Source organism: Triticum urartu, chromosome 7A, assembly GCF_056163025.1.
Source record: "Triticum urartu cultivar PI428250 chromosome 7A, HENAU_Tu73, whole genome shotgun sequence".
Lineage (NCBI taxonomy): Eukaryota > Viridiplantae > Streptophyta > Magnoliopsida > Poales > Poaceae > Triticum > Triticum urartu.
In genome coordinates this window covers 648,259,020-648,275,652 of record NC_141879.1, presented here as the reverse complement: position 1 = coordinate 648,275,652, position 16,633 = coordinate 648,259,020, and the positions used below count along the sequence as shown (strand labels likewise).

General features: G+C 45.6%; 1 pseudogene; it reads left to right on the top strand.

The window, feature by feature from the left end:
• Positions 1-10,251: 10,251 nt before the first annotated feature.
• Positions 10,252-16,058, top strand: LOC147961038 (uncharacterized; annotated as a pseudogene).
• Positions 16,059-16,633: the final 575 nt, after the last annotated feature.

Here is a 16,633-nt window from a genome sequence, read left to right as displayed (position 1 = left end):
CTCGTCAGACTTCGAGCTTGTCTTGCCCCTCGGCCTCTTGAGCACGTCTCCCACATCAGCCTCGGCCGCCGCCTCCTTCTCTCCTCTCTTCTTCCTACGAGCATTGTATTGGTCCTTGAACTTGGGGCAATCTTTGATGGGCACCCAACAATGCGTGAGTGAATGGCTTGTCTTTGTGTTGGGCCTTGAAGGCTTCCAAATATTGGAATGCCTACACATTCAAACATGCGGCCACAATTGTAACATGAAACTTAAATGGTGTGCCACATGAATGGACACATGATGGAAAAGAGAGGGGTTCATACCAAGTCACCAAGGCCTAGGCCGCTCACGAGACGAGCTTTGACGCTCTCAAGAGCGGCACAATATTTGTTGCATTCTTGTTGGATGAATCTCCACCTTTTTTGGATTGAATTGATGCCGCAAGTGCTTGTGAATTGGTAGGGGGCAAACTTTGTTCTCTCATGGAAGTTCTTGTGAACTCTTGTCCAAAAGACCACTCTTTTTTGCTCAGCACCTTTGATTGGTTCTTAGCCGATTTCCTTCCAACTCTTGCAAATCAAAGTGTCCTCGGCTTGGCTATATGGTCTCGTGTGAATGCTCTTCTTCCTCTTTTGTGCTTCGGCCTTTTGGGTGAGCTCGTCGATGAAACAGAATGGCTCTTGCGAAATGCCGAGCTCTTCCTCCTCATCTTCACAATACAAGTCATCATCTTCATGCCACGAGTTGCCATGGTCGTCCTCATCGGCACCATCATGGTCGCCGAACTGAGAGTCATCATAGGTACCACGGCCATCCTGGCTTTGGGTCGTGTCTGCATCAAAAGGCTTGGCCGTCGACGTGCAACGCCTCACCACAGCCCTCGAAGATGACGTTCTGCATGAACGAGGAGTAGTACGGGTCGTCGACCTTGGACATCTGCGTCGGCGGTGGATATCGCCGAACAGCTTGCGGGCGCCGGCAATGGTTGCAGAATCGAACGACCGGGGTTGATTGCTTCCTTTGCGCCATCTTCACAATGGCCAGTGCCACTGTACCCCAGCGTGATGTTGAGGTCGATGACACCCACGGACGTGGTCGGGTCGACCACCATGCAGTTTGGCAACATAGAGATCGTGTCTGCCCATGGTCGTGCAGCGGTGGAGCACGAAAATCCGGCATGCCGTGTGAGACGGACGATCTAGGGGAATAGTGTTGTGGCTGTCGATGGGCCGGGGCCGACAGGCCTGTGTTGGCCGCGGCCATGGCAGCGGCCGAGAGAATGGCCGGCGTGGGGCGGGCCATACCAGCCATCATGAGGAGAGTGTGCGCCTTGGAGACGATGGAATCCTTGTTGTCGATCTCGGCCTGGTGCTGCATCGCACGCTGCAGGGCACACTCGGATGCGTACTGCACGGCGGCCTTCTTCTCCTTTTCCACGGCTCGCCGATCCCTCTTCTTGGCCGATTCCCTGTCGAGCTTGGCGGCGGATGCCGGCGAGAGCTCCGACAGCGACTTCTTCGTCACGGGCTTCTTCTTCTTCGCCACAGGCTTCTTCGCGGCAGGTGGTGGGTCGTCGGGATTCGCACCGTCGGCCATGGTGGACTGCGAGAGGGGGAAGGCTGAGGGCGCAGGAGAGTGGAGGGCGGGGCGCGGGAGGTTTTGGAGAAAAAGGAGGAAAAGTGGCCGGCTGTGCCACCGACGGGCGGGCCAGGGGAGGACAAGGGCGCGCGTCCCATCCGTCCGCACGTTGTTCGCTCGGCCGCAAACTCGGCTCAAACTTGGGCCGGGAATGGGTCGAAAGTGGACAGAATACAGACGACGGTCAGTTTGCGGCCGCGTGTTGGGAGGCCTGCTTTGTCTGTTTACCCCCAAACAGACGCGGGCGGACAGGATGGGGTCGCACGTTGGAGTTGGCCTCAGGACGGCTTGGCAAAAAAAGGATACTTTGAAAATGCTACATTCAAAAGCATTTTGGAGCATTGGTTTTGTTTGTTTGCCACGTCTTACAGAAATGTGATTTCATGACGAATTTTTGCAAGCAGTTGAAACTTTTGTCAATATTTGTCACAAAAAAATCAGATTCTTTTTTGATTTTACTATTCACCGAGCTCATTTGAGCTCAGGAGCAGAAGGACACTTTCGCGTTAATTAGCAAGTGTAGCTGTAGATATTGTGGTGTGGCCACAAGGCAGGAAGAAGAAGATGCATAAGTAGAAGAAGACCTGGTTGGACTCTGGATATGCTGAAAACTATATCAGGATGGATTCGGGATAGGTTCACGGTCCTTGCATTGTAAGGGCTTGGGGCAGAAAATTGTGAAGTGGGCGAAAGATGTGCCCTCTTCTTCTTCTTTTTTTTTCCGAAGGAAAAGGTAGATCACGATCTATCTTATGCATTCAAAACGGGACAAAACCCGGATGAAGAAAGTCATATTACATGAAGGTGATGTGGGCGCAGCACAAGATGTGCAGCAGGCCATCACCAAGCCTAGGTAAACAAAAAAAGTGGAGTGCAAAATTAGGCAGGGAGGAATACAGCAGCATAGTTGCACAAGGAGGTTCTGTCCTGTTCTCTCTTGGCTCTGTCCCTTTTCTTGTGTATAGACCAATTTAGAACCTCGCAGATTTCTTGTATCGGGTTTACGTTGTAGATTTCGTAAGAAAAGACTGTTCCATTGCTAGATGAATGAATAAATCATACTTCCTCTGCTACGCATATCCAAAATATAGTAGTATAGATGGGTTTATCTTTCACTCCAAGACCGTAACGACAGCCAGCATTAAAGAACTAGTCCCAAAACAAGAAGTTAAAAAGAATACACGTGAGAGGATGACTGCCAGTGCCCAGTGCCATGTAGCCATAGCCATCGATGGTGTAATGTTGCTGTTTTTTTTCTTTCTCGAAAACGAAAAAAAAACGTATCTCCAGCAATCCTATATATGGACGTGCGGGATGGGATAAAATACGGCCGCACTTGAGCAAATTACGTGAACTGACCGAACAGATACACACATGCATGACTAAGAAGCCAAGACATGCAGAGGTGGAAGCTCTTTATCATTGATTGATCATATATAAAACGGCAAGCACATGCTCAAGTTCATATAACCAGGACAGCAAACGTTCTCAATGGCAGGACATTCAGTCATACTATATAACAAGCTACTATGGCGTCCCGGGTTACCAGCTTTGGCACCACTAGACAAGCATGCAGCGTCTGAATGTCACAAGTGAACGCATGAAGTAGACGCGTAACCGAAGCACAGCTCAGGAACGATCAGTTTTAGATCGGTGCACATTTTAGCAGTATCCCGCGGACAGACGTATCCTAAGAGCAGGTGGGCGGACAAAATGTCTTGGAGGCATTGATGGGTGCGAACATGATAATATTCTTCCTAATATATACTGATTGAATCTGCGCGTTACATGTGATTTCCGGTTTTAGTATGGTAATGAACTAGTGATCGGGGAAACCCTTTTTCGTATGAACTAGTGATCACTGATGCCTTGTGTGGTTCACTGAAATGAGCCGAGTGACGGCGTCAAACGCCTGCAGACAAGGCTGGCGATCAGCCAATTTTGTACTACTCCAGCAGTTGGTAATTGAGACCATCTCTTGTGAAAGGTCAAACTTTTTCTACTGGAAAAAAAGAGAATGCGCGTAGTTAGTTCAGACGGAACCGATTTGAGATCTCTTTTTCGAGGGAGGAATCAATTTTTATTGATGTTTGGCGTTTTCTGAATGTGTTCCACAAAAAAAATGCCTGGTGAAATATATAGTTACGCCGAAGTGGGTGATCAGTGGCTTAATGAAGACTACAATACATCGATGCAATTTTCGACAAAAGAGTGAAGTTCAATAACTTAAAATAAAGCATCAACGGATATAAACACAATGAGCTCGCATCCGATCTTTGCATAATTAGGATACACGCAGCTAAGACCAACTCACACACAAAGTATCATGTCGACGAAAAACAAAGTCATAGAAAACCAAAGATATACCTTCATGAAGGGAAGTTTTTTTTCAAAGCGATCAGAATAGCAATCAACGAATTATAACAAGGACCATCCGTACCAACCATTACTTGACATGACAAGTACGACAAGAAATGTTCTCTAGTAGCAACGTCTTCAGAATGGGAATGACACTCAAGTGCCGCCATCACCGAATCCAACCATCAGGTCAAATCCTGTGGTTTCACCCTGAAGACAAGGTAACGATGAAAAAACGCCGCCATTTTCAGGTATAACCAACTAGTGCCAAACCTAGGGTTTTCACCACAGAGCTTGAGGCCGGGTACTCAAGAAGCACCACCAAATCTAAGTCATAATATGTTGTCACCGCGGCTTTCCACGACCCTAGCAACTATATGTATAACATGGTCTTGATGTGAGATGCCAAGCAATTGAATATCATGCCCACACAATCAAGCAGTCACAGGGCAACAAGTGTTGGTTACCCTCCTTCTTAAACTCGGTATTCTATTGGACACTGTTCTTTCCCTTTGGCTTGTGGAAGTCCCTTTGTACCACATTGGCGACAGAGGTTCCCTCGTTTCCTATTTGGTGCGAGTTCTTTGCTCTTGAGTTATGCTCAACACTCACATGACCAATGACTTCCTCTACTAAGAATTCTCGTCTCTGATGTTTCAGAGTAGTAGTGAAGTTCCTTCAGGAAGCAAGCAGGGAGTTTAGCGATTATGCATCCTGCGACAAATTTGCCAGGTAGATCACACTTAAGAAGGTCAAGCTCCTTAATTAATGATGCATTGCATATGTGCCGTAAACGGGGTCGGTTTCAGTGTAGCAGCAAAACCTTGAATCAAAAGTTGCCTACATAAATTAGGTTTTTGGAATGTTGTGTATATAAGAATTTTTTAATTAAATTAATCCATAAATAAATCATTAGCATGACATAAACAGTACTAAGCACATACTGATATTTGATCATACTAGCAATGTGCTCGTGTGTTGCAATAGATCTAAAGTAGAATAATACTTGTTCACAAACTTGAAAACATTCTAGTTCTGATATACATATATCACTAAAATTATATTATGCGTCACCCAAAATATATTCCCCGGTCTGTTTGATAAGGTGAGGGAGAGATGTGGTTGGTTTCAAGAAATAAGTAGTTTTCTGCAAATTGGAGCATAGAAGTAGGCTATTGTTGAAAAAAAGGCCACAACTTACCTCGTAGTCGTTAGATCCAGATGTAATGATGAGAAATGATAGATGGCAGATATACCATCATCACCAACTGAGTCTTTTATAGGAGTAGAGATAATTGCATACAAGAGAGATAGTAGAGACATATACACAAATAGCTAGCACCGGACACAGGGAAATAAACAGGAGCCGGATAAACATGTTCTACCCTCCAGTAGGCCAGGCCGAAGCCGCGGCAGCGGAGGCAACAGTGTCCTCAGCGGCCTTCTTCTCGGCTTCAAGCTTCTCGGCGGCGAACCAGTCGGCTTCGGTGGCGGTGGACATGGTGATGATGAAGGCGACACGATGCTTCCCAGAAAAACCTAATCACCCCTCCCCCGTACAGTATCTCGAGAGGTAGGATTTCAGAAGCCTACTCTCTTGAACAACCGTGCACGCGGTGGACGGGGTGGGATCGTCGGCGGTACCAGCAGGGAGTGGAACGACAGTGGGCAGTGCGTAGAGAGGCAAAGCAAATGTGATATGTTATTCATGGCGGCTTAGGTTAGCCTACACCTCCAATATATAGGCACGACCGGGTGGAGATACGTGGGCTAGACCCACGTCTAAGTCGGTAACAGCCCATGATCTTACGTCTTAGACCATGGCTCATCTATTAAGGATTTCTTCGTTCCTGATCGACAAAAATTAAGCGGGAGTGGAACGACGGTGGGCAGTGCGTAGAGAGGCAAAGCAAATGTGATATGTTATTCATGGCGGCTTGGGTTAGCCGACACCTCCAATATATAGGCACGACCGGGTGGAGATACGTGGGCTAGACCCACGTCTAAGTCGGTAACAGCCCATGATCTTACGTCTTAGACCATGGCTCATCTATTAACGATTTCTTCGTTCCTGACCGACAAAAATTAAGCGCAAGCGCATGAGGGACATAGGGTTTGAGCTCGGCTTGGCTCATTCACGGAACATGACGCATGGGTGCGACGCGAGGCGTGGCGAGGTGGACGGCGGAAGAGGAGCGCGGGGTCCACTTCCCTTCTCAAGCTCCAATAGCTTGTCGAAAAGAATCTTTTATAAGGAGGTCCAACTCATTCTCCAAATCCGAGGTGGTACTAAACTTCCACCACTTCCCTTGTCATGACACCTACATGGGCCCTTAGAGATTTTTCTGAAATTGTTGGATGGGCCTAAAGCCCATCCCAATATTTCAACAATCCCCCACTAGATCTTAAATGCCCATTATGTTGTACTCTGTTCCAAACACTGTTTTGATATATCAGTATTTTTAGTGAAGACCTGTTAAGGTTGAACATCCACCTAGAGCAAGTAGCTACACTCCTTCACAACTGAACAATGTAGAGTGTAGCTACTTGCTCTGGGTGGAGCTGTTCCTATTACTGTTGTACATGTATGTATCACTACAGCATAGCAGTGCACTATTCAGCTACTTGAGAAAATTGGTGAAGAGGCAGTTACAGAACTTATTTACAGTACATTAATAAACCATTAGGCACAAGCAGATTACTTGGCACGATGATTTGCTTGCTTGCTTAAAATCAGAGGAAGAACTGAATTCGCCTGTTCAGTTGATTTCTACTGGATCTTTTAGTATGAAACTTAATAGGAACAGTCTTACATAGGAGCACCTGCTGCAGCCACAGCCGAGGATCAAACCCAGGTTGTACCACGGCGCACTCCCATCAGCAAACACTACACAATACCTCTACTGCATAATCTTCCATAGAATCACCAGAGAAACCAGAGTGTGTTGTACAATGGATAACATTAGACTGACAATAATTTGTACCGAGGATAACTAGTTGGCTTTGGCATTATTAACTTGTACCAAGGATGACTAGGAAAGAAATTGGTAGCACATTCCGCTAGCTGACAATAATGAAAATCATACAGACACAGATTGACCATCTGTGTTTGACTAAGCTTATAGAATTACAAAATTAGCATCAGTGGATTCATCATGAATTTTTTTTATAATTTAATATTTTATATGTCGATGGTTTATTTTGTAAACTTGGTTAAACATAGATATGCTTGACTTTTTAAGAAACCTAATATGCACTCCTGTATGCACTACATTGTGGTAGAGAGGGATCATACATATACATTGTAAGAGCACAACTAAGTGGGCTCAAAGTGAGACGCGGCCCAGCTCCAACTAAGGCACAGTTTGTTTGTGTTTTTGCTTGTACTTTTGCAGCTTTTTCACTTTGGCAAAAAGCCACAAAAGCTCCTAAATAGGGCCTTTTTGCTTTAGCTTTTGGCTTATGAATAGCGCCTAAGTCAAAAGAGAGCCTTACATGGGCTTAAATCGCGCGTAGCATGCCAACTAAGTTGGCTCAAAGTGAGATGTGGCCCAACTCCGTAACCGTTTCCGTTTTTCTTTTCGACTACCCACTTTTTTCATCCATCTCGGAGCGGCCGTGCCTCCGGTCGCTGGCCTTCTCCAATGGCTTGCTGCAGCACGGCAAGTCAGCCCCGAGATGCGGCTGGAGGCGACGAACATGTACCTGACGCTGCAGATGACGAGGTCGGTCAGTGTCTTGATCCGCATTCAAAACTTCCACTTAGCTTGTCGAATTATTCAGTGTGACTACTCCAGTTCCATCGTCGAAGGAACTAACGTGTCATGAACTCATGATATTATCTGTCCTTTCTTTTGTGGTTGCATGATAATCTGTCGAATTATTTTGGGTTGCAACTGTATCAGACTGCTATTATGTTTTACTTGGCTCGTTTTATCTCCAAGGAGAACATTAACCATTGGGCTTTATTTTCTTGTATGAACGTGTGATATAAATTATGGACTGCCTGAATGCATCACCTTAATGCAGAGATCGGGAATTCAATACAATTTATTCCCTTTCAAAAACAAAGGACTAAGAAAAATATACTTCTTGGTTAATAGAGCTCTAGTACCTACTTCCTACCCAAGGATCAAATTCATAATGAATGGATTCTTAGAACTTATCAACCGGTGGACCACAACTTCATAGTAATGCCTACCACTCAAGACTTCTATAAGAGCAAAGTTTCACTAAGCAAAGATGAAAAATCTTGTGACATTTTGCTTCTCTTGCTTAGAATTATCTAGTGCCATTTTGTGAATGAGTTGTTGAATTTGTACACATCATACTTTTTGATTTGATAGATATATAAGCATAGGAGGCACCAGGAATTAACAATAGATTACCATAATTATAACTTGTACAATTTCCCATTCTTTATCGTGGCACCTCTCCCCCCTACTCTGTGCCTAGGCTATTCCTTGTCCTCTGCTTCAGCTTTGTTATGCATTCATGTTTTGTAAAAAAACAATCTCAGTTTTACATACTGGGGACAGTGTAGTAGTCCCATGTTAGCTATTCAGCCCATGTCAGCAATCTCTATTCCATAACATGATGCTAAATTGTATGTTTTCCACCCTTTTTCAAGATTTAAGCAAAAAAACGCTAAATGTAGCTTCGCTATAGCTCCTCTATGGCATTTCCTAGCTTCTGGCCAAGCCGCCGCTAAATGGCATAAATAGCATAGCCTGCTAATTTAAACTTTGGTTACTTCATGTCTGGTGGATTTGTGAGATGCCCCTACTTTCTGCTATGATGCTTTGGGAGCAGCAACCAAGCCGGGTCAGATAATTTCCATAATGGCTTAGAATAGTTTCCATGTGAATTTAACTTTTCTGAATCACTTCAACGTAAAGCTGAGGAGATGTTTACAAGCTAAAAACAGATCACCTCTTTTTGTCAATGCGAGTTTAAGTTTCCCTGTTCTTGTGAAGGGCATATTCGTAACAAAGCTTTGTCACCCATACAAGAATTTGTGCCCGCAACCCCTGGGCATATTAGGCATTAAGAATCAATTAATCAGTGTGTGTGTGAACTAGATTAAGTATGCTTCTTGAATAATGTCTGAGGGTCATAGTAGTATTTACTCCCACCGTCCCATAATATATGAGCGTTTTTGACACTACACTAGTGTCAAAAATGCTCTTATATTATGGGACGGAAGGAGTATATTATTGAAGCAACATCTTACTACGAAACCTAGGTATCATTTTCTGCATCCTTCATGCAGGTTCCAGGTCTGCAAACAGACTCTCCAGGTGAATGCATATACCCCAAGAATCCCAGCCTTAGGCCTACTTGAGTTCGTGGCTGGCGTTTTGCTATTCTTGGTTCCATTCAATGTTAGGAATAGTTCATTAGGGAGATTGTGTACAGTTAGTTAATTAATGCCCTAGATCTGCCACATTTATTAAAACATGTATAAATTGATTTAGCAGTTTGCACATTGGTTTATAAACCCTAGATCTGTTAGGCCGATGCTCATTAATTAGAAGGATCACGTCACGCGCGAATGATCCATATAAGTGGCTCAACCCGGCCTTTAGATAGATATCAAATACAAGAAAGCATGTGGTAATTAGTCACCGTCAAAAGTCTACTAGTAGGAGGAGCGGCGATACGCGGCGGGACGAGCGGCGACACGAGCGGCGAGGCGAATGTGAGATGGCAGGTCTCCTTCGCCGCCGATCTCGCGACGCGTACGTTCACTCTCCACGACGGCGAGATCCTCCTGCGTCGAGATGCTCTCCGCTTGGTGCTCAAGGATGCGCGGGGCGTCACGGTGGATGCACGATATCTACGCACTGCGGAGGCGATCGACATCGGTGACGTCGTAGCTTTCCCGTGCCACTTCGCGAGGGTGCGCGATCGGCTGCTGGCGGCGGATCGAGTGGTGAGAACCACCGCGGTTCACGGGGCGGTTTGGAGCGGAAAAAACCAGGCGGAGGGGCCGGTTCGGTTCGGGACGAACCCAAGGTCTCACAACCCTCCCCGCCAATGGCGGATGTGCGACACGTGGGAGGAAATCCAACCCTCCATACCTCTTCCCAGCCACACACCGGAGGTATAAATCCCACGCCCCGACCGGTGCTTGACCTAGAGTCCTCCTTCTCCCACTTCTGGGCGGCGGAGAGAAACCCTAGATCTAGGCCAGCAGAGTCATTTGGGTGGTGGAAAGGCAAGGTGGGGGGAGACGCGAGATCCTTCGCTACGGTGGCCGCCTCCTCTCCTATGGCGACCGAGGGGGGACGCGGGCACTATGGAGATCGGCGAGAGGTGGCCGGTGCGGGACGAGCAGGAAGGGGGATGGGCCGAGCTCCTGGGCGCGGCAATGGCTGAGGGGGAAAGCGCAACAACTTCTCTTGGAGACGCGACGACGACGGGGGCCACACCAACTCCAACTCCAACTCGTCCAAGGCCGCGTCGGCGTCGGACGACACATCCAGATGAGAGGAGGCGGCGGGGAAACGCCGCGAGGTCCACGACGGCGGGATCTGGGTGCAGAAAGCGCAGATGTCGTCGGGCTCGGCCGGTGCCAGGGCGCAGGCACTGTCGGGCTCGGGTGGCGCCAATGCAGAGCAGCGCACTCATCCACCACAGCAGCGGCCTCATGGAAAACAAAATCAGGTGCACCCTACCAAGAATCTTGACCTATGTCCAATCTGCAAGTCTCCTGAACATCCTCCTGCACGCTGCCCTCAAGCTTTCTGTGAGCGTTGCAATAAACTAGGTCATCTTGCTTCTGTCTGCGTCGAGTTTCTGCCATGGGATTGCATTGCTCCTATGTGTGCCTTTCAGTCTAAAGGGCAGGGTTTCTATTTCATACATGATTCGTGTACTGCCAGTCAGGTTAAGGAGAGGGCCAATAGCATCGTTGTTACTATTGTAGAAGGGGAAACATCGACCCGTCAAATGGAGCTTGATCTTAGTGACTACTTGGCTACGGGCTGGCGCTGCTCTGCTCATGCCATTGGCCCTGGAGTTTTTGTTGTTAGATTTTCTAATCCCAGGGCTGTAGCTCAAATCTGCTATGTGAGCAAAGTCACTCTCAAAACAAGTGGTGCGGTGATACACGCCACACAGTGGTCATCTGCTGTGGGGGCCAAGGGGGTTATGGAGGTGGCCTGGGTGAAAGTCAGTAATGTTCCTCTGGACAAGAGAAGTGAAAGAAACCTAGCCTATGTTACATCTTTAGTTGGTGTTCCACTTGAGATTGACGGTGCTACCTTACATCGCCCAAGTTCAGTTCGGGTTAAAATGGGATGCAGGAATGTGGATGAAATCCCTGTCATTGCTGAGGCAGTCCTTGGAGGTCATTTCTATGACTTCTTCTATGAAGTAGAACAGGTTTTGGTTAGGGAGCCTAACAGAGGAAAAAAATCAGTTGAGATTACTCAGAAACCTGAACAAAATATGGGGAAAGATGGTCCTATGCAGACGGCTCCTGGAGCTAAGATGGTCAGTATCTCTCCCGGACCTGGGCTGGCTCCTTCCACGTCCAAGGGAGAGAAACAGGACATTATTCGGGAGTCGCAGGAAAGTGTTGAGTCTAATGATTCCTTACATACCACTTTGTTGATTGATACGATGGCCCAAGAACAGGACATGGGGAGGATGGTGTAAGTAACCTTGACAATGAAAAAGAATCTGTTCCTCATATATTCAAGAGTAGCCTAAAATTATACTCTGATGTTGTGAGATCATGTTCACAGGTGAATGAGGTGAATGAATACAAACGAAGCAAGTTGGGTGGGGGCAGTACATACAGAGTTGAGCTACCTGACGAAGCGGGGGAGGATGAGGTGATTCCTACTCCTCCTCTTGTCACCGAAGAAAATCTACGCTTCAGCTTGCGTAATGTGCAGAACAAAGCGGAAAGGATGGACGACAAGGCTATGGCAGCAATGAAAAAGAGAAACCTAGAAGGTAATCACAATAGTCCCAACTCCTTTGATACGCTATCTAATCCTGAATTAATTCTTAAAGCGGTTAAAATGGGAGTAAATATTCCTGATACAGACTTTGCTTGCATTGATGTGCTTAGAGAACTTGAAAGATATCGCCATAATGACATTCAGGAAGAAAAGAAAGAGGATGGAAAGAATATGGAGAATCCTATGATATTAACTAATGCCAAAGGGGACCAAACTCCCCTTAGTTTGAGATGGGGTGATGAAAACGATATAGATGAGGAGAATTTCACAGTGGTTAAATCTAAAAAGAAAAGAGATAGAAAAGTCAATGTGGTTATATCCAAACCTGTGACCAGAAGTCAAAAAAATCATGTCTCCTTGCTAGATAAAAAGGGTAATCCTACTCTACCTCCTAGTAGGATTACCAGAAGAGGGAAAAACAACACCTTAATATGAATGGTATTTTCTGGAATTGCAGAGGAGCAGGGAAGAAAGGGATGTCTAACTGCTTCTCTGACCTAATGAGAGATCATTCCCTAGATTTTATAGGCCTTCAGGAAACTATGAAGAAAAAGTTCTCCCGTAAGTCTTTAAGAAAGATGGACCCTTTCGATAGATATAATTGGAACTGGACTCCTTCTATTGGCAAATCTGGCGGTATCCTTTGTGGTATCAAGAAAGAAACTCTAGAGGTGGTATCCTGGATACCTGGTAACTTCCTTCTTCAAGCTAACTTGTACGATGTTAAACACAAGAGTATGTGGACCCTTGTAGTGGTTTATGGAGCGGCCCAAGATGATAGAAAAGAGGAATTCCTTAATGAATTAGCTTATACTTGCTCCCAGATTCATGTCCCCTATATAGTGGGTGGAGATTTCAATATCCTCCGCAGCAGTGAGGAGAAGAACAAAAATTTGACACACTCTCACTACACTGACAGATTTAATGATGTCATACAATCCCTGAATTTAAGAGAAATACATATGGGGGGGGGGGGGGTAAATACACTTGGTCCAATAAACAGAAACATCCTACTTTGGAGAAATTAGACAGAATCCTCATGAGTTTCGAGTGGGAAGAGCTATTCCCATTGGTATCTGTCCGTAAATTGGTAAGAGATACTTCGGACCACAATCCCTTGCTTCTGGCCACTGATGTTGTGAAAACCAACCCCTCCCATGATCGAGAGTTCACATTTGAACTAAGCTGGCTTAAAAATGAAGATTTTTATATCAAAGAAAAAGAGATTTGGGAACAGCCTGTAAAGTCTGAAGATCCCATCGACATCTTAAACATAAAGCTAAAGCGTATCAAAAAATATTTCAAAGGATGGGGGCTCACTCCTTTGGGCATTCTAGGAAAAGGAAAAAGTACATTAAAGAAGAACTGGAGAGAATAGAAAAGATGGAAGAAAATGGCCCCCTTGGTCCAGAAATTTATGAAGAGAGAACTGCCTTGTGTGCAGAATTAAACGAGCTCCTGATTACGGAAGAGTTGTTTTGGTTACAACACTCCAATGAGCGTTGGTTGCTCAAAGGAGATCGAAACACAACCTTCTACCATAGAGTTGCAAATGGGAGGAAGAGAAAAAATACTATTCACTCATTCGCTGCGGGGGAGGTGGTGATTGAGGGTACACAGAACCTACTAGCACACGCAACCTCGTTCTACAAAGAACTTTTTGGCCCTGCTAGGGGCAACATGTTTCACTTATCTGCTGATACGTGGTCGGAAGAGGAAAAACTTAGTGAGTAGGATAACATCTTGCTCACTAGTGAATTCACAGAGGAGGAGGTGAAGAGAGCTTTGTTCGGGATGGGATGTAACCGAGCACCAGGGCCGGATAACATCCCAGCGGAATTCTATATGCACTGTTGGGAGTTTGTGAAAAAATATATCATGCACTTGTTCGAAGCTTTCCATTCGAACAAGTTAGACATAGCTCGTCTGAACTATGGCATTATTACTCTAATTCCCGAGATGAAAGGAGCAAAGAAAATACAACAGTATCGTCCAATATGTCTTCTGAGATGCCCATATAAGCTTATCACCAAGGTCTTAGATAACCGGGTGGAATGTTTGTTGATATTCTGATCAGTAAGCACCATAATGCATTTATCAAGCATAGAAATATCATGGACGGGATCCTCACTTTGCATGAAATACTTCATCATACTCATCATAAGAAAAAAGTGGGGGTGGTCTTGAAATTAGATCTTGAGAAAGCCTATGATAAAATCAATTGGGAATTCCTCCTAGATTGTCACCGCGACCGAGGGTTTGGTGCAACCTGGTGTGGCTGGATCAAAAACATCCTATACAATGGTACTGTTAGTGTCAAGTTGAATAATGAAAGAGGACCTTATTTTCAGAGCCACAAGGGGGTGCGCCAGGGCGATCCCCACTCCCCTTTTCTTTTCAACCTAGCTGTTGAAGCGCTGTCTAAGATGATCTGTAATGCTCATAAAGAGAAACTTATCACGGGGTTGGCTCCGGATCTTGTTAAAGATGGGGTGGCCATTCTCCAATATGCTGATGACACAGTCATCTGCTTCGAGCATGATAAAAAAGCAGCTGTGAACCTGAAACTATTACTATATATCTTCGAACTTATGTCTGGACTAAAGATAAACTTCTTGAAAAGTGAAACCTTGTGCGTGGGAGGGGATGACGATACAGTGGCCTTTTATGCAGATTTGTTTAACTGTCATATTGGTCATTTCCCTATGAAATATTTGGGAGTGCCGGTCAGCTATTCCACTCTTCGCAACCTGCATTGGAATTTTGCTGATGATAGATTTCTTCAATGCTGTGAAACTTGGATAGGCAACGCGGCCTCCTCGGGAGGAAGATTAATCCTCCTTAACTCCTCTCTCACTAGTATCATTTACTTCTATATGTCCATGTTTCTTCTTCCTAAGATGGTCATTGAGAAGCTGATTAAACATCGTAAACGTTTTTTCTGGCAAGAACACGAGGGACGCAAGAGATACCACTTAGTTAAATGGTCCAGAATTTGTAGATCTAAAAGCAAAGGAGGCCTGGGAGTGAAAGATCTCCGTAAACAGAATATTAGCCTTCTCACCAAATGGTGGTGGAAGCTAGAAACACAACAAGGGTTGTGGCAAGAGGTGATCCGGGCAAAGTATATGAAAAAAGACACGGTGACCTCTATCAAAAGCAAATTTAGTGACTCCCCTATGTGGAAGGCAATCATGAAGGTAAAGGAATACTACCTAGCAGGTAGGAAAGTAGTGTTGAATTCGGGCAATCTTGCTAGGGTATGGAAAGATCCCTTGAATCAAGAAATTTCTATGGATCAAAAATATCCTATGCTATATAGCATTTGCAATAAGCAAGAAATCACGGTGGAGAAATTTAGAAATGGTGTGGGGGATGATTTCTTCCGAAGGCAACTACACACGCCGCTGTTAGATCAGTGGAACGAGCTTAAAGCTACAATTGACTCCTGGGTGCTGTCCGAGGAACCTGATCAAGTTATTTGGACTCTGGGTAAAAAGAAAAAATTTACGACCAGGTCGGTCTACGATCACCTGGAAAAAAAACTTATCAGGGTGTAACTATAGGTGGATTTGGCAAACAAAAATCCCCTTAAAGATCCAAATTTTCATGTGGCATGTCTTCCAGGATGCTATCCTGACTAGGGACGTCATGAGCAAAAGACGTTGGGCAGGCAACCCCAGATGTTGTTTCTGCAGGGGGAGAGAGACGTCGACGCATTTTTTTTTCACTTGTTCTGTGGCCAGGGTAATCTGGAGGACGGTGGGGTGCGTTTTTGGCACGGACAAGTGCCCGAACAATATATGGTAATACTTCTCTTGGTGTTATGTCTTCCTCCCAGATGGAGAATTTTTTTATACATTTAGGCTTGCGGCCATCTGTTGGGCAATTTGGAACAGTCGCAATCAGGCTACCTTCGAGGGAAAAAAGTTACAGACTCCTTTCGCAGCAATTTACTCTGCATGTGGTTTCATGTCTTATTGGGCAGGTATGATGACTGGAGAAGATCGGGAGGCGATGGAGCGGGGGGCCAAGATGCTCAGGGCCAACGCATCAAACATGATGAGGATCTGCGCGGCCTCAGGCGAGAAGGCACAGGACTGATCTGACAGGACGTGGTCAGCAAAATCTGGGTCGTGAGGATGTGGAGCTGATAGTCTTGGGGTCCTTAGTCATGCTTATTTTAGTTATTCTCTGTCGCCTGCTCCTGTGTGAGCTTGTGGTGTCGCTCCTGCGTGAGCCTTTTGGCATCCTAAAATTTTTTGAACACTCCTGGTTTAGGTCTAGTTTGCGTTTTTGGGTGTCCTTGGGTTTTCGCCCCATGGTAAGCTGCTCGATGACGGGTGCTTATACTGGGTTTCCCAAGGATGCTCTGAACTCGCTTTCCCCTTTCCAGTTTTCTTGGTAGCTTCAGTTTCGGAACTTTGTATTTCCGTTATGTCAAAGTAATGGAAAGGGGTTATGCCCAGTTCAAAAAAAAAAGTATGGGATGTTCTGCCTTTTTCTCGGAATATTTTGCTGCCCTTCTGCATTGATGGTTGTCTATCTGTACATTATGTACATGATGTGGACTGAAAGTCTATCTGTCTAGCGTACAGAGCTGGAACTGGATCAGGAAATAAGAAACAAAACAGCTGGAGTCCCATTTCTCTGTACTTGTGGCACATCGCCTAGCAGCT